Source organism: Nesoenas mayeri, assembly GCF_963082525.1.
Source record: "Nesoenas mayeri genome assembly, chromosome: 1".
Lineage (NCBI taxonomy): Eukaryota > Metazoa > Chordata > Aves > Columbiformes > Columbidae > Nesoenas > Nesoenas mayeri.
The window spans coordinates 174,605,535-174,626,846 of record NC_137541.1 but is presented as its reverse complement, the minus strand read 5'-3'; positions in this window follow the sequence as shown (position 1 = coordinate 174,626,846).

Below are 21,312 nucleotides of genomic sequence, written 5' to 3'. Positions count from 1 at the left end.
AGAGATAAAATGTTATAACTTTAAATGACATCTGAGCGTCGAACCTCAGTGCTTAAAATATATGTACTCATCTACTTCTGTTTAATGACTTTGTCTTCTAGATTTAAGCTATCCTTTTCATTACTGTACTTCTACAAAAAAATGTTAAGTAGATCACAGTTCTACTAGGAGAAAATTTGCAGTGGTTTAAGAAAGGATCAATCTGCAAACTATCCAAAATTTTATTTTCCTTATAAGCCTTTGGCAAGGGATACAAACATGCAGGCACTAACACAGAAGATAAACTGTAAACAAGAAGAGGAAAGACAGTTTTTCTTTATTTGTGCCTACAAGCCTTTCAAAGACATGAACAGTTGCTCAGCATTGGCACTAACCTGACTGCCTCTAGTGACTAAGTCTGGTGTGAGCTGTCCTTGTGATTTGGTACAGTCCAGAAATAGCCCAACTTCTTCAGTCTCAGAGCCAGATGCGCTAAAGCAGCTTTGCAGAAGAAGCCCCTGGGGGACATCAAACAGCAAATGACCATGTTCTGTACACAGTACAAGCAGACAACGACTCTGAAGAGTACAGAGGTCACTCTTCTGCCCACCATCAGGGGAAAGGTGTCAAGATTAGGGCCCAGAGCAGATGTCTGCAGCAGAGCTACAATTTGCATGGTGAGAAGATGGAGCCAGGTTCCCCACAGTAGTGCATGGCAGTAGGATGAGAGACAGTGGAAGAAGACAAGTTCACACTCTAGAGAAAGGGAAACCTTTTTCTTTATAGCGACAGTCCAGAGTGGGGTATGGTGCCCAGAGAGGCTGTGCTGCTTCTCAAGACAAGGCTGGAGAAAGCCCTGAAACACATTGTCACACCTTCAGGCTCATGCTGCTTCCAGCAGGAGGCTTCACTTGGGACCTTTTGGCATCCTTTCTAACCTGAATTTTCCCATGAGCCCATGATTTTTCTTTTCTCTTTCCATCTTGCTTCCTCCCCCATCCAGATGGACCCATCCCATTCTTCCACATTTGGGTCTTTCCTTAGAAATCCCAGGGTGAGCCTCACACAGTTACACAATCCCCTGAACAATATCCTTCTGTAATGTTTGGGCACCCTTAAGTGCTTTTGCCCTGCATCACACAATGACTCATCCAGTGATGGAGACACTGACCCCCTTCAGCCTGCAAGGCCCCTGTGCAGCATTTCTGTGAGTGACCAACCTCAGTTCTGCAGAGAAGGACATGGGAGGAATGGTGGACAGTGAGCTCAACATGAGCCAGCACTGTGTACTTTTGGAAAAGAAGTCTAATGGTATGCCCGGCTGCATAAGGAGAGTTCTTGCCAGTAAGGGTTGAAAGCCTACTTGGAACTGAATCTGTCAAGGCCTACCACAGGCAACAAGAAGGGCTTCTCTAAATACCTATGTGTCAAAGAGAAGACTAGAGAAAACGTGGTCCCATTGCTGAATGAGGCAGGAGACCTGGTGACGCAGGACATGGAAAACGTTGGGGTACTAACTGACTTTTTTGCTTCAGTCTTTACAAGCAAAAGCAGCCTTGAGAAATCCCAGGTCCCAGAGACTGAGGAGGCAAGTCTGGAGTGCAGAAGAAACACCCGTGTTGGGAGAGAATTGAGTCAAAGAATACTTGAGTAAACTGGACATACACACGAGGCACTCTCAATAATTCTTAAAAAGTCATAGTTATTCTTGATAACCTTTAAACAATCATGGCAATTGAGAGACCTGCATGGGGACTGAAGGAAATCAAAGGTCACTCCTATCTTCAAAAAGGGCAAGAAGGAGGACCTAGGGAGCTACAGGCAGGTAAGCCTCTCCTGGCTGCCTGTCACGGAGGCACCCCGAGGTTAGTTTAAGGGACAACGGGGTTCAAAAACAACTTTTATTAAACTGGTGAGAAACAGGGTTTTAGCACTCCAAAAGTGACTTCAATAAAGGTTCGGATATCAGTTGAGGAAAATTGTTAAGGGGCAGCAACTAACACAACAGGTGGTCCACAGAGTGCATACATGTGGCTTCACTCAAAACAATGCCAGAGCCGGCCCTGAGTCCAAGACGAATACACACTTGCCTAAACACAGTGCAGGATTATTTTTAAAGAGATACACGTACTCGTAGTGAATACGGAAAGTGTACACTTGCAACTCCATGAGGGTAAATTTATAATACACTCGCAATCCTGCGAGAGTTAACTTACTTACACATGCAAATGTGCACGGAATACTACACGTGCTTATGTGGAAGCAAGGGAGGAAAGTACACTCGCGATTGTGCGAGGAAAATAATTTAAAGTACATGTGCAAATGTGCACGAGCTAGTTACACGTGCAAATGTGCAGGTAAAGTATAAATATACTCGCAATCCTGCGAGGGTTAATTTACTTACACACGTGGCGGCGAGGCAAGCGGAGTCTAAGTCCCGGGGAGCAGGGGAGGGGCGTGGCTCCTGGCGGCAGTGGCTAAGCTCGTGCTCCAAGAGACCCACACAATGCGCGGAGTCTCGACGAGAGTCCCGTTTTTATGGCTTCTGATCAGACCTGACTGTAGGCATTCTAGAAGCTCCCCTGCACCCCCACACTGGCTGTGGGTGCCCCTGAAGCCTCCAAAAAAACTATCCCCCACACTGGCCAGAGGTGCCCAGCAGCTCCCTGGTGCCTCGGCACTCCCTAATGGCCCTGGTCAGGGTGCTCTGGGGCCAAACAAAAGAAGTTGTTAGCCTCAAGTAGCAGGGAGAGAGGGAGATGTGCCCACTCCTCCATACTGAAGGAGGGAGGAGGAGAGAGGGGGAAAAGGAGGGGGAGAGAGGGGGGGTTGCATTCTGCCACACTGCCTGAGAAGGTGCTCATACAACTAATCTGGGAAACTATTTCCAGGCTCATGAAGGACAAGGGAGTGATCAGGAGTAGTCAGCATGGATTCATCAAGAGGAAATCATGCTTGACAAATGTGTTAAATTTCTACAATTTAATGGCTAGCTTAGTAGGGGAGGGGAAAGAAGTGGATATTTACCTACCTTGACTTCAGTAAGGCTTTTGACATTGTCTGCCATAATATCTTCATAGACAAACTCTTGAAGTATGGACAAGATGAGAAGACAGTGAGGTTCATTTAAAACTTTGTACAGAAGAGTTCAGAGCGTGGTTATCAGTGATACAAATTCTAGTTTTAGGCTGCTAACTAGTGGTCTACCACAGAGGTCCATACTCGGTCCAATACTTTTCAATGTGTTCATTAATACTCTGCATGATGGCTGTAGCCTTGACCAATTTGCTGAAGAATCAAAACTGGGAGGAGTGGCTGATACACCAAAGTGTTGTGCTGCCATCTAGAGGAGCCTCAGCAGGTTAAAGAGATGTGCCATAAGGAATCTCATGCAGTTCAGCAAAGGCAAGTGTGAAGCCCTGCATCTGGGCAGGAATAACCCAATGCATCAGTACATGCTGGGAGTAGACTTGCAAAATGGACTTGGATGGGGGTGAATGATGGCAAGCTGAAAGTGAGCCAGCACTGTGCCCCTGCAGCAAAGAAGGCCACCAGTATTCTGGGCTTCATAAGGAAGAGTCCTGGGAGCAGGCCAAGGTAGACAATCCTTTACCTCTCCTCACCACTGCTAAGGCCACTGCTGGAGTACTGTGTGCAGTTCTGGGCCACAAGAGTACAAGAGATGGAACTACTGGAGAGACTTCAGTGAAGGACCATGTAGATGAGCATTTCCCATAGGAGGAAAGGCTGAGAAAGCTGGGAATCTTTAGCCTACAGAAGGATCAAGGCAGATCCCATCAACATGTACAAATATCTGAAGGAATGCTATAAGGAAGACAGAGACAGACTCATTCAAGAGGTGTGTAGTGTCAGGACATCAGACAGTGAGCACAAACCAAAACTTTATAAGTTCTTACTGAACAGAAGGAAACCTTTTCCATGGTGACAGTGCCTGAGCACTAGCACAGATTGCCTTGAGAGGTTATGGAGTCATTATCCTTGGAAAAATTCAGATACTGTCTGGACATGGTCCTGGGCAACCAGCTCTAGGTGTCCCTGTTTGAGCAAAATGTGACCTCCAGAGGACCCTTCCAACCTCAACCACTCCATGATTCTGTGAACTGTTTTATCTGAGAGATTAGGATTAATTCAGTAGTGGAAGTGTCTTTTTTTTTTTTTTTTTCTTTTCTTCTTTACGTGATTATTTTTGCTTTACTTCTATTAAGATGGCTACACATGCATGGATATACACACTCCCCTGTAGATACACTGCTAACACTCTTCTACAATATTGTCTTTTAGCAACATACATTACACATTTTCCAAAACTTCGTAAGACCACAAAGAGAAATGAATTAGTTTTATGGTTTTTTTTTATAAATTTATTTCTGCTTTTTTTCAGTAGACCTTTTCTCATGTGGCAAACAATTAAATCTCATATCACAAATATTATCCAACATCCTGTTTACATTATAGTGGCTGGTGACTAAATATAACCAAGCATATATCCAGACTTCACACCTTCAGCCTAACCCAGAAGTATCATCAGACTGATGTATTTTTACAGAACACACAGAAGATTAACAAATTGCAGGTGTTTTCCTTTCTCCTGTTGATTTACAAATCCAAATTTCAACACTATGTTTAGCATGTAAATAAGACTTTGAGTATATTTTTACTTGCATCTATACTTTCCACATAAATGCAAAAATTGCTCTTTTACTGAGTATTACAAACTTTTAGTTATAAGGTTGTGTCTTATACTAGGAAAAAGGGCAAGCAGGTTGAATTTATTTTTCCCAAAAAAGCAAGGGGAAGAACCAGAGTTTTCCAGTTTTGGTTCTGTTACAAATCTTTTTTTTGCAACATAGTTAATGACCATTTGCATGCTTTGCTTATATTCATGTTTGTTTCATCAGTTCTATGCAGTTCCAACAAATATAAACTTACTCCATCACTTTGTGAATTCATAGTACTATTTAATTGCAAGTGTTAGTTCACAGAGATCTCACCATGCACAGTGATTACAACAAAAGGACATGATATAAAAAATACTGATAGGAAGGCAAATAAAAGGATATGTGAAGAATATGAATGTGAATATTAGCTATAGGTTATCCATTGTAAGTTTTGAGCTATATTATATACATTATTTATTTTTTCTGAGTACTGTAGAGTTACACAAAGAAGACTGAAGATAACAAGAGGCTGAGATGAAAAGGCAAGTTCATGGAAGTTTAATACTGAAGAGCTTTAGAATCAACACTGATATGACAGCGGGTACAAATACACAATATTGTTTCACCTATATAGGAAGCTAAAAGATTTGCTGAAAGAAGAGGGGAAAAAAAGTCACACCAAAATGGGAGAAACAAAAGAAGAATACTTCTAATACAACAAAGGGAGAAAAAGAATACAACCCCAATTTACGTGTTCTTAATGTCATCCTTAATTATTGCCAGGTGTTAATAAAAAAATAACAAGAAGCATCTCAGAAATATCGAAGACTAGAAAGTGGAAAACATGTAGAGAAGCAGAATGAAGAATAAAATGTTTTCATCTTAATTCAGGTTTACTATACTAAGTATGAAAAACACTTTGGAAGACTAATTCATTTGCGACATACATTTGTTTCTGCTTAGAAGTACCTTCAATGACAGAAGGTCAACTGGTTTCTTCGGCAAACTTTCCAGTTCCTCATTACCTTTTCCTTCCAAAAGTGTTTCCTAATTTCTCTTACACTAGACAATGAATCTTTTTTAACTGCAATTTAAGTCCATTACTTCTTTTTTGATACAGAGAGTGTATTATCCCTTTCTTTGAAATAGTCTTTTATTTTCTTGAAATCTATTATCATGTCCTTCCTAAATCTTATCTTTATTCTATCTTTCCTTGCAGATCGTAGTCTCAATATCTTCAGTCAGTATTTCTGCTCTGGTTTGCACTCTCACCAGTCGGTACCTGCTCCTTATAAAATCTAGTGGGAAAAAAAAAATCACATAGTATGCAAGTCCAATCATGAATGCTGAACTGAATAAAATGATAAGTGCATTCATCTTGTAGGTCACAAGAAATACTTCAGCATAATGGCCACATTCTAATTTTTTTTTTTTTTTTTTTTTTAATTTTAACAATGCTATGATGTTGTTGACTCATGCTTAAATCGGGATCCTCTCTAACCTGGACACCTGCAGAACTTTTACTTGGCCAGTTGTTCCCTGATTTGTATGTGTGTAATTTATTATTTCTGCCTAAGTGAGCATCTTGCAGTTTTTCCTACTGAAACATTTCCTGTTATTTCAAACCTACCTCCAATTTGTCAAGATTATTTTGAATTCTATTCCTGTCTTCCAAGACACTTGCATTCTCTCCTGAGCTTGGTATCATACATAACTATTCTCTATTCCAGCATCCAGGCTATTCATATTGATGATCCAGCATGGCATCTTCAGACTATGGAAGCAGCCCTCTCAAAGGCAGCACACAGAACAGCAAAAGAGAACTAAAGAAATATGGTATACAAAGCAAGAGTATTAGTGGAAAAAAAAATAATTAGCAGAATAAGAATCAAAGCAAGCTTATATACGGACTGTGCTGCAGGAAGAAGTGTGTCTGGATAGTTCTATCATTAAACGAGGTGATCCCTAGTAAAAATCAATAGTGGCTCTTTATAGTTTGGTTGTGGTTGTTTTGGTTTTTTGGTTTGTCTTTGTGTTTTTTTTTTTTTTTGTTGTTTTTTTGGTTTTTTTTGTATATCTGTAAAGTCGCTTTCAGACATCTTCAAGCAAAACAACTTTCTCTTTGTCCTGAAGCTTTTAGATTATCTGTGTATATATACACTCTTGCAAGAGAAAAGCTATATGTTCCAAAATTCTGTATAAATAAAAGGGAGAAGGCAGTGAATGACATAGTAATCTCTGTTGTTCTTTACCTAGTGTGACAGATCATTTGATTCTGCTTGTCTTTTCCTGGTTTTAATCTCCACAGTGAACAGACATCAAGATGTTGTCTCCTCCAGCTATAACCATAGCAACAAAACCAAATATGGCAATGTTATGTCTCTGTTTGTGTTTTCATTCCAACCTTCTTCCTTTGTCAGTTTCAGGATATCAGTATAGCTGAAGTAGAGGATGACTGCAACATCAGTGAATTAAAACCAGCATAAACACAACCATGCTATGGTACAATCTAACAACAATATTCAAACCCTTCTCTTCCATCTCTATAGCACACGGTGTAGATCCATGAGTCCCATCAGCTGAAGAATCAGTAATCGCAGTCATTATGTACACTTCCTTTTCGTCTCCAAACAGCTATCACAGATTACTTACTTCATCTTAACATTATATTGTGATAGTATCAGTAACAGGTATAGTCAAAAGGTATGTGATAATAATGTGGAGCAATGCTTTTAACTGCACGCTATGTATGTAGTGCAGCTACTTCACAATGGCTATTGCTTCTTTTATACAGTACATTCTCAACAGGATGTTTGACCAACAATCACTGGCCAAATTCATGACTCATTAATCACCATATTTTCTTTCTCTCTATATAAGTATTTGATTGTCATGTAACAGCTCTGTGCTGAATCCTGCGTCTTCTGCTGCCTGTGAGCTAATTTAATCTCAGCCTTAGTAACATGAAAAAGAAGATGAATTTAGTTTATTGTGTTTCTTTCAATGTTTTACTTTTCTGAATTATAAATATAGAGAAAACTAATTCAACACCACCCTCCTCCACCCCTGCCCCCCCCCAAAAAAAAAAAAAAAAAAAAAGAAAATCAAGAAAACAGGAAAAAAGAAAACAATAATGTTGGACACAATGCAGTCATTATGTGCAAAGACAACTATGACATTGTAGCAGTGAAAATGCACTCTTTCTGGCAAGCTGAAAGGATTATATCCTCCTGTACAGCTAGAGTAGCATGGTATATACTGCACCTACGTACGTAGATTATGATTTGAGGGACCTGGAGCACAAGTCTTATGAGGAACAGTTGAGAGAACTGTGGCTGATTAACCTGGAGAAAAGGAGGCTCAGGGGAGACCTTATCGCTGTCTACAACTACCTGAAAGAAGGTTGTAGCATGGAGGGTGTTGGGCTCGTCTCCCAAGTAGCAAGTGATAGGACAAGAGGAAATGGTCTCAGGTTGCACCAGAGGAGGTTTAGATTGGCTATTAGGAAAAAAACTTTCACATAAAAAGTTGTCAGCCGTTGGAACAGGCTGCCCAGGGAAGTGGTGGAGTCACCATCCCGGAGGTATTTAAAAGGCATTTAGATGAGGTTCTTAGGGACATGGTTTAGAAACAGAGTTAGATTGTGGCTGGACTCAGAGATCCTGAGGGTCTCTTCCAGCTGAAATGAGTCTAAGAAAGATTCCGGGTAGAAAAGGTAGTAGTCATTTATTTATTGTATATTAAGTCAGATACAATAATCAGGCTGAAATTCTCATTCTCAGTTTTAAAGCAGAGACAAGCAAATGTTTGAGATGAACTTTTAATGTTTATTTATGAGCTTCTCTCCCTTTGTCTACTAAATATTCTAAAAATAATGTATTTCTACTGTATACATTCCACCTACTACACAGTGTATTTAATACATAAAATCCAATTAATAGAATTTTAATTCTGGTAGACCATTTCTTACACACCAGTAATTACAATTAATGCACATGGGATACAAATTCTAGTCATACTGATGGTAGTAAAGACTATTAAATATATAGCAGATGTAATAGCTTTGTTAAGATTGCTTAAAAAATGCCAGCATTTGGACTTGGAAGGATAATGTATTAACATCTGCTGTTCTTGTTCAGAATTTTCTCAGGACATGTCCAGAAGAGTGGTTCTTTATGTGCCAACATGCCTGTGTGCAATGGTGTATGTATATGCACCCACATCAGCTTGGCTAAAACAAAATAATACCCATTCCTCTATATAGAAAAAAAAAAAAAATCCAGATCACAGTTTTGCTGCCTTTCAATGAAGTATAGATTTACTATTTTCATATGTATTCTTGTTCATTTTTTTGAGTTGAAGCCTTGTATTTAATTGTGTAAAACAAGATCTCTAAAATGCAGTAAAGTCAAAAGTGAACAAAAAATTAATTCATTGAGGTTCTAGCCCACATCCCTGTGTATTTGAACCCCAAATCCCACAAAAAGAGAGTCACTTTTCAATAAAGGGTTTTTTTTAAAAAAGTTTAAGTATGAAATTTATTTTTCGTACTAAAAACAGTGATGTGCACAAATAGTAAGATCCAAAGAATGTGGTCAAATTGGTATATACTATATGAAATAAAAGTAATTTGTAAACATATTTGACTCATAATCTAGGAATTAGCTCCCTGATTTTGCTTAGTCATTCTGTACTGAGTTACAATGAGACTTTTCTAGAATGCTTGTGTAAGATTCATCTTGCTTTAAATTTCCTGAATGATGTTGAGAAGCAATGCACCTTCGATAATCTCTTGCATATTCTTGAATATTTCTATCAACATTATTTTAGTAGAGACATGAAAAGGTTTAGCGAATAATTGCACATAAGCTGTGTTTACATTGCATATTTTTTCATCTGAATTCTCACTGCAATTGAAAGAAGTATTTCAATTTAACATGATCTAAGGAAGCAGTAAGGTTTTAGATTTTTCTTGTCACAGTTTCATAGCAAAGAATGAACTTTTGAAACTTCAAATAAGGTAGAAGACAGAAACCCCAAAATAGGAGCAACTATGTACAGTTTTATTCCTGCTCAGCTACTCTTCCTGTTCCCGGTTTCTGTGACTTTAAATTGCTAGCTTTAGTTCTAATTTTTCTTAGATTTTAGTACAGTGAAAACTTCAATAAGTCCCAAGATTTTCTTCACTCATTAAATCAGTTTTGGTTTTCAGTATCAATTTTAAAAATAAAAGTAAATTTTACTACACATAGGTGTAACTCTAATCTTTATTTTTCTTAGTAGAAACAAATGTTCCATTCATTTTTCTCTGTCCTGTTAGTCTTTCTTTGCAGTGAAACACTTTTTAGGGAAAATGTATAAGTAATTTTGGATTTGATTATGTACTTTCAGAAGGCATTTTAGACACGTTAAGAAGGTACAATGCTTCCCATTTGCATTCTGACATACCTAACTGTCCTCTATTTGTTTCTGAGTTCACATTTTATTGTATTTTAATTCTTCTGATTGGCTTCTTTTTCTCATAATAATTTATTACTCCTGTTTTGATATTCTATGTATTTTCCTTCATATGTCCACTTAATCTTGAATGATTAATGCAAATAATCATAGCTCTCTAGACGCTGATTTTGGCATGTGGTTTTACTGTTAGCTGTCAGTTTACAAAATCTAACATTCCTATGAGGGCAGTTTCAAAAAGTCACACAATTCAACTATTCATTTCCACAGAGCAAGAATCACAATGTGTTAATACTTGCCTATGATGGATTTTACATTTTGGCAATAGAACACAGTAAGGCTGCAGCTTTTCAAAATCTGGCAAAGTAAAGGAGAGTCACCAGATGGAGTCCTCAGGTAACATACTGAAATCAATATAGTTTATTAATACAGAAGCGTTTGGCTAGGCTGTGTATTAATCTCAACTTTCAAAAGGAGACTAACAGTGACCTGCCAGATTTTAGAGTTCACAGGAAAAAGAGACGCTAGTAACTGATGAAGTTATTTCACATATTTGCCTAGATTTATTTTAGAGAACCTTTGGAAGGTTTATCTACCATGTGCCACTCAATTCCTCTGTCTTCCCAGCCAAATAGATAGAGTTCAGCCTACCCATTTAAAAGGAGCCCAGGCCGAATAATTATATACTCCAATTGTTCTCCATCTGCTGCTTGCTTGATCTACAAATGCCTTTTCTTGTACTAGGAAGAAAACAGCAGAAACTCAGCTGTTCAGAATTTCCATCTGGGAAATTGCAAGTTGCTGTGTTCCAGTACCTAGAAGAACCTATTCCTGCATATAGTTGAGTATAAATTAAAATATATAGGAAGAGGAAATAATTTAAAAAATGGAGATGATCTCATTTCTACTAGACTAACACTAAAAGCTAAGCAGAAAAAAAATCAAGTAGCAGATAAGCTGTCTATGACACCATTTTCTAAGCTAGAGCTCTGCAAGTTAGAACACATGCTGCACCCTTGGAAATGTGGATGATAGCTGTATCCATATGGTACTGTGGAATTCCAGAAAACATTTCTTAGGGTCATGTTCATATTTCTTCTGTATTCATGTGCCTCCAAGATTTTAAAATGAGAGACATTTATTAAAATCACAGGGTAGCTCTTGCATTTTAAGAGCTAGTCTTACAAGGATAGAAAAGATTGTTGTATCTAATGCTTGGAACAAAGTGATACAAATCTGATTTATCTTAAATGCATATTTAGCATAAAACAAATGTCTACCAACAGAAATATAACTATTGTTTTTTTTCTTTATGTTGCCAAAATATAGAATGACAAAAATTTCAAAATGAAATCTTTTACAATTTTTGCTTTTTAAAATTTATTATGATTTGTTTTTTTTTAATTATAGAAAAAGAGTTTTTTCTAGTTGAACTAATATTTTGCTTGAATTAAAAGAAAACAAAGATGTGGGGGTTTTGGGTTTTTGTTGTTTGATTTTTGTTGTTTTTATTTGTTTGTTTTTGTTTGTTTTGTTTTGTTTTTTGTTGGGTTTTATTTGGTAACAACAGTGTCTTTTTTTCTGCATAGACAGGAACTTCCAAAAGGAAATTAGTTTCACATCTAAAATTTAATCTTGTTCACATGAGCCAATTTATTTTAAAATCTACATTTTAACTTTTAACATGTGTGGCAGGTGTACTCAACCCCCCTGCCAGCCAAACCAGCAGCAGTTTGGTTCAAGCTCCAGAGGAGGTAAAGGCCTGAGCCACAGCCAGGCCAAGAACTCCTTCCAGGAGACCCACAGGGAAGCAGAATGGCACACTGAACGCCGGTGGCTTGTGGGTGCAGGGAATCTCGTGTATACTCTTCCTACTGTATGCAATTTGATTACAAATCAACCACTTCATTCTATAAATACAACAGCCTGGATGAGCCCACTTTGAGCTCTCCCTGCTAAATAAGTGAGCTATATGGCAATGGTTTTCTTACTCACAAGTCAGCACAATTCAAGTTCAGTATTAGTAATTTAGTTTAAGTAGAGGCACTCCAAATGTAACGGATTATTTAGAGATACAAGGTTGTATGATTTTTTAATATACTCTTTGATTCATGTTACTTAGAAGACTAGATTTGCTAAAATTTTAAGCTCATATTTGCCAAAAGCAACTGCAGACTACACTAAGCACCTGCAATATAAAGTCTAGCTTTCATTTTGCTGGGAAAAAAGGAACTGACTGGGAAAACAGGGCATGGATGAGTCGTTCAGCCAAGATGATGGATGATGGGACCTCTGGGGAGCAATATTTAAGAAAAGGCAGAAAACACTGCACAAAAGTGTGAGGAGGAAAAAAGAAAAAAGAAAAACAAGTGTTATAAAAAAGTCATGTGAACATGAAGAAGGATAGAGATTCTGCTGGAAGTTATGTCAAGTCATATGGATGTCAGAGAAGTAATCAGAGACAGTCAACATGGCTTCACAAAGAGCAAATTGTGCCTGACTGATCTGGTGACCTCCTAGAATGGAGTGACTGCATTGGTGGATAAGGGAAAAATAATTTATATCATCTACTCAGACTTCTGTAAAGCACTTGATAAGGTCTCACAGAATGTCCTTGTCACTAAATTGGAGATATATGGGTTTGATGGACAGACCATTGATGAATAAGGAATTGTCTGGATGACCACATCCGAAGAGTTGAAGTCAACGGCCCTATGTCCAAATTATGATCAGTAACAAGTGGTGTCTCTCAGGGATCTGAACTGGGACTGACACTGCTCAATATCTTTATTAATGGCATGGACAGTAGGACTGAGCATACCCTCAGCAAGTTTGTGGATGATGCCAAGTTGAGTGACATAGCTGGTACATTTGAAGGAAGACATGCCATTCAGAGGGAACATGACAGGACTGAGAAATAGGGTCCAATGAGAACCTTGAGAAGGGGATGAAACAGTGGAACAGGCTACCAGGAGAAGTTGTGGATGCACCATCCCAGGAAACATTCAAGATCAGATTGGAGAAGCTTTTAGCAACTTGATCTAATGAAAGATACCCCTGCCCACACCAAGGTGTTGAAACTACACAATCTTTAAAGGTCCCCTCCTACTCAAACCATTCCCCTGCAGCCCGTATAAAGGCTATGCAGATAATCACACTGCAGGCCAGAGGAAAGACCCACGCTGGTGCAGTGAAAGAGTGTGCAGAGGAAGGTGTGTCAGAGAGAAAGTATTATGGATTGAACACAAGCTCCTATTCCCTATCCTTTCTGCACCTCTTGAGATGGGGAGGTAGAGGATTCAGGAACAAAAAAGTGAAGTTGAGCCTGGGAAGAAGGATGGGGCTAGAGGAAAATGTTTTAGAGTTTTGGGTTTGAGTTATTTGCCTTTGTTTCTCACAATCCTGCTTTTTATAACGGTCAATAAATTGAATTATTTTTCCCCAAGTTAAGTCTGTTTTGCCTGTGATGGTAACAGGTAAGCAATCTCCCTATTTCAACCCATGAGCTTTTCATCTTATTTTATCCCCTTGCTCTGTCAAGGATGGGGTGTGAGAAAGCAACTGTATGGGCAACTGACAGCCAGCCAAAGTCAACCCACCACAATACTGCATTTGGAAAATATCAGGCAATATGTGGAATTTTAAACTGTTTCCTGTGTCAGCCTCCGTAGCTCCTGCAGCAGGATGCCTGCATTGTCACGATTAAGAATGTGCCAGAATTCCCTTTGTAAAACCTCTCAATTCAGGGGATTAGAATAACATGACATTAAAAATTCTTTCTGAGCTGAAATTAAGCATATGGTGCTTAGGCTGTAATGGCAATGCTGATGTTGTATGAGGCTCCTGTAGTGTTACTGCTCATATTAATTTCTCAAGCATTCAGTTCTAACAGTCTCAGTGCTAGACCTGCAAAATGACATGAGTACTGTAACACTAAGCTTTGTAATGCCTCACTCCCAGAGGGAAATCCACCCATCAGAGCAATGTGCCTGTGCTCCCTGTACAATATACTAGAAATTTAAAACAGTCTGAAGAAGGATCCCAGCTGGCAGTATGCTGAACAGAAAACTACCAAGCTAATCATTACGAGACACTGCAGAAAGGGTAACTTCTTTCTTTCAAGGTACACAGAAGGTAGCAGAAGGTAGTATTTTTAAATTATTTGTGGTGTAAGTAATACTATTAAGGGTGTCACTTATTTATCCACTTTTTGGTGAGAATTGCTTCTTATATGGCAATGATTTTTTTTAATTTATTTTATTTTTTTTAAAATTCTACTTTCCTTTATCTATTTATCTATTTTTTTTTAAACAGGGATTTTGCCTACATAGAATTTATGTAGTAGACAATCTCAGAAGGCGTAGCCTGATAAAGCAACGTTATTACAGAAAAGCTTGCATTCAAAGTTTCTGTAGAAGTTTTTTCTGCCCTGAAGTGATTTTAATTTGAGTAGACAACAGAAAGTGTTGGTAAGGGTTTGTGTTACAGCTATTTTATCTGTGGTTTTCTCAAAGCCATTCTTTTCTGGTCCTTAAAATTGTATGTAGATTTCTGCAAAAATTTAAATTTGCTTCAAGTGAAAACATGAAAAAGCAAGTTTTATTAAGATGTTCGTAAGAGGTGTTGATACATGGTGAAGCTATACTAAAGATGGTAATTAAAGTGTTTCATTAAACTTGTTCTCTGTTTGATACCTTTCAGCTTGTCAGGAGAAATTATGGCTACAGGTGTTTTAATTTTAAGAATGAAACAAAATGATGAGGGATTAGAGAACAAAATCCTTCCGGGAATGCATCTTTTAGTTATTGTATTGGTGCTATTGTTGTCTGCTGTGTGATGCAGCAGATGTTAATATACTGGCTGTATCTTCTTTTTGCAATTTATAGAACTCATCATTATGACAGATAGTCCTAAATACAAAATACATTGCTTTCTGTTTTTTTTCAGAGTAATGTAGAGAAAGTAAAATCCCTGCTGAACATTCCAAAACAGAAATGCATAATAAGTACTTCAATCATTGCAACATGTGAAAGAGTTTTTCACACATGATAAGTGTTAGGGCACAAAGTATATTATAAGTAGATTTTTTGCTACTTATATCCTGCCGTACAAGAATCATCAAGACTAGAACTACTAAATGTAACATAATATGTAATGTTGGTAGATACCTGTTCTAACCTGTTTGGGACCATAGGTCAGTACTTCAATAGATACAATGAATGGGTTGCAAAATCTACCTACTGAGAAATCAGTAATCTTCCAAGGTTTCAAAAATAAAATAATATCTTTAAAATTCCACTATCAGCAAATAGATGTGCTGATTATGAAGCACAGAGCCTATAAAAGTCAGATTCAACAACATTCAGATCACAGCTGAATCCCACTGTGTCCAGTAGCCATGCAAAGTCAGGGAAGTCAGGGGTAGCTATGAGCTCTGATTCTACTGCAGCTCTCAAAGAGACATTAAATTCCCTTTATTTTCAGAACCATGTTAACAATTAACGAAAAGCTCTGCTCCTTCCATGAAAGAAATAGGTTGGCACTAGCAAATTTTGTTTTTCAGTTTGTGTTCAAGCAAGTACCATACAATTATTTGGATCTTATGTTGTTCAAACTGTCACTTTCTTTTAACATTCATCACCTCTAGCTGTATGAAGTCTTGATTCCAGTCTTTGTAAAAGTGTTACTAAGCAAAATTTGTCTCTTGGAATGTTTTATACTCTGAATGTTGGTCAAACTGTGGATTTCAAAAGAGGTAGCTTTGAAATTAATTAATGCAGACTTAATAATTAAAACAGCAGTATCAGCATCCAGTAATTTCTGCTACATTAGTCAGTTTGCAAAGTTTATTTAGTTTATCTGAATTAATTAATTGCCCTTTCAGCATAGTCATTTATTTTCAAGGTAACTGCTGTTTTGAACTATTCAGCCATCCCAATGAAAAGAATTCAGTATGGTATTTGGGAATTATGTTGTGCCTCTCTTTTTATCTTAAAAGCCTCTAAGTGTGTGTGGTGGTTGCAATGCAAAAAATGTGACTGTTCTCCTAATGGAATGACATTTCCTAGGGTACATTTATGTGGCTGTGAGTAGTACATTGCATCTTCTATGGCAGAATCTGTTAAAACTGGCACATTAGAAGGTTTGACTGTTTTGCTCAGCCAAAAATAACAGTTCTATTCTCTGTACAGCTCCAGATTTCTAAACCCAGGTTCTGAATTACACCAGGCCTTCCCTTTTTGTAACTGAAAAGAATGCAAGCAGAGCAGTATCTTGGCCATACTTCAGGTCCAAATGCTGTAGGACAACCAGCACTATGTAACACTAAGCACAACTTAAGACGATATTTGGATTATTTTCACCAGCCAAAAACACTCTTACAGGTCTCCCACCATTAAAAAATATTTCAAAAACAACCAATAAGCTCAAGAAAAAAAAAAGAAATAAATATTTCTGTAGTTATACTAAACAATATATGGGTTTATCAGGCTTAGTATTATGATAAGATACAGAATCTTTACCAGGTCTTAATGGAATAAAGATGGAAAGTATGTTAAATTAAAGTCTCTGTACAATGAATTTTCACTGAAATCTCCATTAAAAGTTTTTGAAATGTTCCATTACGGAAAGTGTAAAACAAAAAACTTGTCATAGTAATTCAGCATCCTATTAAGCAATTATTTCTGGTTGATCTCAGGAAAAAAAGATAAAATTGAAATGGGGTATTTGTTTTCTTTAGAATTTATTGAAACAAATTGTTCTGGTCAACAAAACAAATTTTAAAATGGGCATCCACACGTAAACTCTCTGAAAAAAAAAGGGTCAGAAAATAGAAAGTAAGTAATTACTTACTTTGTAGTTAGTAATTACTTTCAGAATTACTAACATAATGCTAACATAATGATATATCTTTCAAAACAACTGTGAAAAACAGACTAAAATTTTGACAACCAACACTATAGTATCTTCACATGTTTTTATACTGTTATTTCTTTTAAGTAAATAGTGTATTTTTCTTACCGCATTTTTTTAAAGAAAACACAACTCCAAAACTTTAATATTTCACTAAATTTTCCTAGTTTGCAGAAAAATAAATATAATTTCCTTTCACATAACTATTGACACTTTGATGTAAAAATAGTTTTCCTTACAAAAAAAAAAAACCCACAACAAAAACTTTCTAAGCAATTTATTGTATGGAATGTTAAATAACAGGCAAACTTAATTTGTGAGCTTGTCCTTGATGAAGCTTAGAAGTATTTCCAGCTGGAACTGATTATGTTTAATCTTCTGTGTTACAGAGGGAAAATAATCCAAAAGACAACAGTAAATAATTGTGTTTCTACCTTAGTTTAAGTCAGTATTATCAGTGCTACTGAATAATACAGATAAATAGCAGAAGATAGCTCACATTGTCCAAAGAAGTATTGATAGGAATAATACTTTCCTCAGTGGGCCAGGATGATTTTTAGTAGATTGAAGGTCAACAGGTTTAAAACACTCTTAAATAGTTAATGTCATTGTTTTGTCCTTTGTGCAACTTGTGAAATATTTTCCTTAAGTGGTATTTAAAATAAATTGCAGACTGTAACCTTAAAGAAAGGACAAGGCACTCTACTAAATGCTAAAGAGTGTGTGTTTTCTTGTCCTGTTTTGGTTTTGTTTTGAGGATCTATATCAATAACAGATTCACATGATTAGCTTTATACTGTAGTGCTGCTCATGGAAAAGACCAGTTAGGTCACAGCCCCTTCAACACTCTAGCAGTATGAGTGGGAGATTTGAATGTAATTCTCAGGACAGACAAAAGGAGTTGAGCTGTTAAGCAACATTATATAGAATAACCATGAGTATGTCCTCATATTAATCTTTACTCAACTTTATCCTTAAGCAACAGCTTCTGCTAGACTAGGATCTATCAAAAATATTGCCTTCTTAACTCCTCTGTGTTCTGTTAGCCTCAAGAAAGATCCAAGTTGGGAAGTGATACTGGTACTTTGGTATAGAAGTGATGATTTCAAGTTTTGATCAGCTAATTATTCCCACATGAAACTGCCCTTAGTGGAGGTCATGAATTAACACAGGACACTTTGAATTCTGTGTGGTCAAGCTGTAATTCAGTGAAGTAGTGTGGTTAATACTTCCATACTTCATACCTTGAATGTGATCATACTCATAACATTTAACTGTTCCTACAGAGATACACAGCAACTGTAAAATACTGTGCTGTGGTACGGCTCATTATTACCTCAGAGAATAAAACCACCCATGTCATCACAGCATTCCCTAGAAGAAGACATAGACCTCTTCGGGTCAGACACAATGTATGTATTTTAAACTGCAGATAACTAACACAGAGAAGATCTGTACTAAATAGTGCCACGTGCTTGAATTTCCTACACAACTATTCACTGATGGTCACTTGGCTGTGGATTTAGTGTGTAAAAGATAGCCAAGGGATGTATCTGAATTGTAGCCCACACCCATGCTCCAGATTTGTGTTGCATATCCTGTGTGGTAACCTGAGACATTTCATGATACATTCCTAACCTGTTCTGACAACTGATGTTTAATAACTTCACTATAATGTGACAAAAGAACATTAAGGCTATATGTGTGAAATTCTAAATCATCATGTTTTGTTTGTTTGTTTTTGGTTTTGTTTGTTTGGTTTTGGGTTTTTTTTTTTTTGTATTTTTTTTTTTTTAACTTAGTGCTATAAACCTCTGAAAAAGAGAAAAAAAATAATGGAAAATCTTTCAGAGTTTCAACTATAGCAAGTCTGTGAAATTCTTATGTAAGAATTACATAGTTGTTTCATCTTTTTGCACTGTAGGTTGTGAAACACAGGATTCCCAGAGAGGATTTTTACTAGATCACTATCAGGTGCTGGAGAATATTCGCTGATGATATGAGGATTGTTATTCACAGGCTCTTTCAGCAGATCTCATCTCTCCAGAATTTTAAAACCCTAATTTATGTCAGCAGGTTATTTAAGTAGAACTAGATTTCTTAAGGAAGAGGTGATATATACAATGAAGTTGTTGAATACATTCCACTGAAGACTAATGCAACTTTTACTTTGTGATTCTGTGATTTTACAGTGTCATCTTTTTCACATTACGGCTTTCTGTAGATTATGAAGGCTAAAGTTGTTCCTCTTAAGTCCTGATAAGTGGAGACAATTTACAATATCTGCACCAAGATCTCCTACTAAATTTTTCAGGAAAGAACATCAAGAAAACTGGTAAAGGCAATTTTTACAGTTTCACTTCTAAATGTTATAAACATTTGTGCTGCAATAGAACCCAGAATTAATATCTGAGAGCTGAAATTTCTTATCTAAGTAATATATAAATAATGTAAGATGAAACTACAAAAACTGATTTCCCACCATCACCACATACACAAGCAGAATAAATGATCAAAACACCATATATAATCCTGATTGAATTCTTTAAAAGATTGCTTTTTATCATCTGAGATTACATAATTCTTTGTACATGGACTTCTACACTATTGCTATCCAAATCAGTACAGAAAAAAAAAAAAAATAAAAAATCACAGATAGGGAAGTACAACCTTCTTGATCTTCCAGCATTTTGTGCAAAATTTAATCATGCAATCATGCTTCCTTCCTTACAGGGAAAGATTTACTTAAACTTCTACACAAATGCCAGCATTCTGCAAAACTTCCACTAAAGTTTCCCCCTCTTGGGATAGGCAGCCAAGGTCTTCTGGACTGGACATTTTATTCTTCAGTCTCTGAAATTTATAGTTATTGAGTAATACTGTTCCTGTACTCTAGTCTTTTGTCAGGGGTTAACAGTGGATTATTTAGTGATTTAGTTAGCTCTGTTAAGAAAAAAATAATTTTGAACAAAAAATAACCCTATCAAGCCTGCCTGAAAGTAGAAGAAGATAACGCTTAACATTCTTAAACAGGTAATATCTCAACTGTTAAGTCATTCTTAACCATCAGTATGGGTAGGACTAAAACACATTGTTGTTTTGGTCAAAGCTCTACATCATTTCTTGACCTGAGTATGCTCTCTCTTGCCTGTAAGTCTGCACTGCTTCTTGATGCAGTTTCAGATTCTTTGTATTACCAGTCTTCCCGAACATGATAAAGGATAAAACATCACTATTGGCTGTAAAATCCCAAAGAAATTGACAAGTTCATTAATCCATACTTGGGAACTTGTATTAATTACCCATTCAGTCACACTCTTTCTGAAAATATTGCTTGTCTGAACCATTTAAGCAGGAATATAATAGGAATCAAACAAATAAAAATACATCTGATATAAAGAATAATTATGCAAAAGTATCTCAAAATTCTATTCTTCCAAAGTATTTGCAAGTGAAATTATTAAAATAACAGTTTGAACTTAGGAGCTATGAAAGCAGACAAAATTTCTAATCCAAGCTTTGGTTTGCAAATGTGAGGCTCCTAGGCATGAAACGTGGTCCTCAGGATTTAAGTACCAAAATTAAAGGCTATAGTCCTCAAAACATCCCGAGCAGAGATTACTGACACATAAGATTGCCTTAGGAAAATTCTCAAGATGCACAGGATGTTGCTGCCATGAATGGCCAGGATTGTTGCCATCTTGGTATGGCTGAGCTGCTACACACTTGTTTGATACTTAGCTCCATTAGTAATCTGCATAGTCATGCTTTGCCAAAGACCTCAGTTGGAATGGGAGATATTCTTTAGTACAGCTAAAACACACTAAAAAATCAGGGCGACACAGCATTCAGCAGCCGCTGCTCCTTCAACTGACAAATGTGGAAGTGAGGATAGGAAAAAAAAAAAAAAAAGATAACATTATCCTTATTAAATATTATATCATAGTTTTACTCATTCAGGAACTGGGAGATCCAGTCTCAATATACTTCTTAACATGAGGATGTTCAAATTCAGGTTTCTCATCCCATTCTTGAAACCAGTGGCAAGGATCAACAGGTTAATTCATTACATGCTTTTGAGGAACGTGTACTGAAGAAAAGTAAATAATGCTATGTTCATTCACTTTATAAAATTTTCAAACTAAGAACAACAATCTGTTTTATTTTCTGGTCATACAGACTGACTAGAAAACCAAAGAGAAACAAGGTCAGTTCCCATAGAAATAAAAAAGTACTTGTCATTATCTGTGATAAATTTGACATTCATGTTCCCTTATTTTGTTCT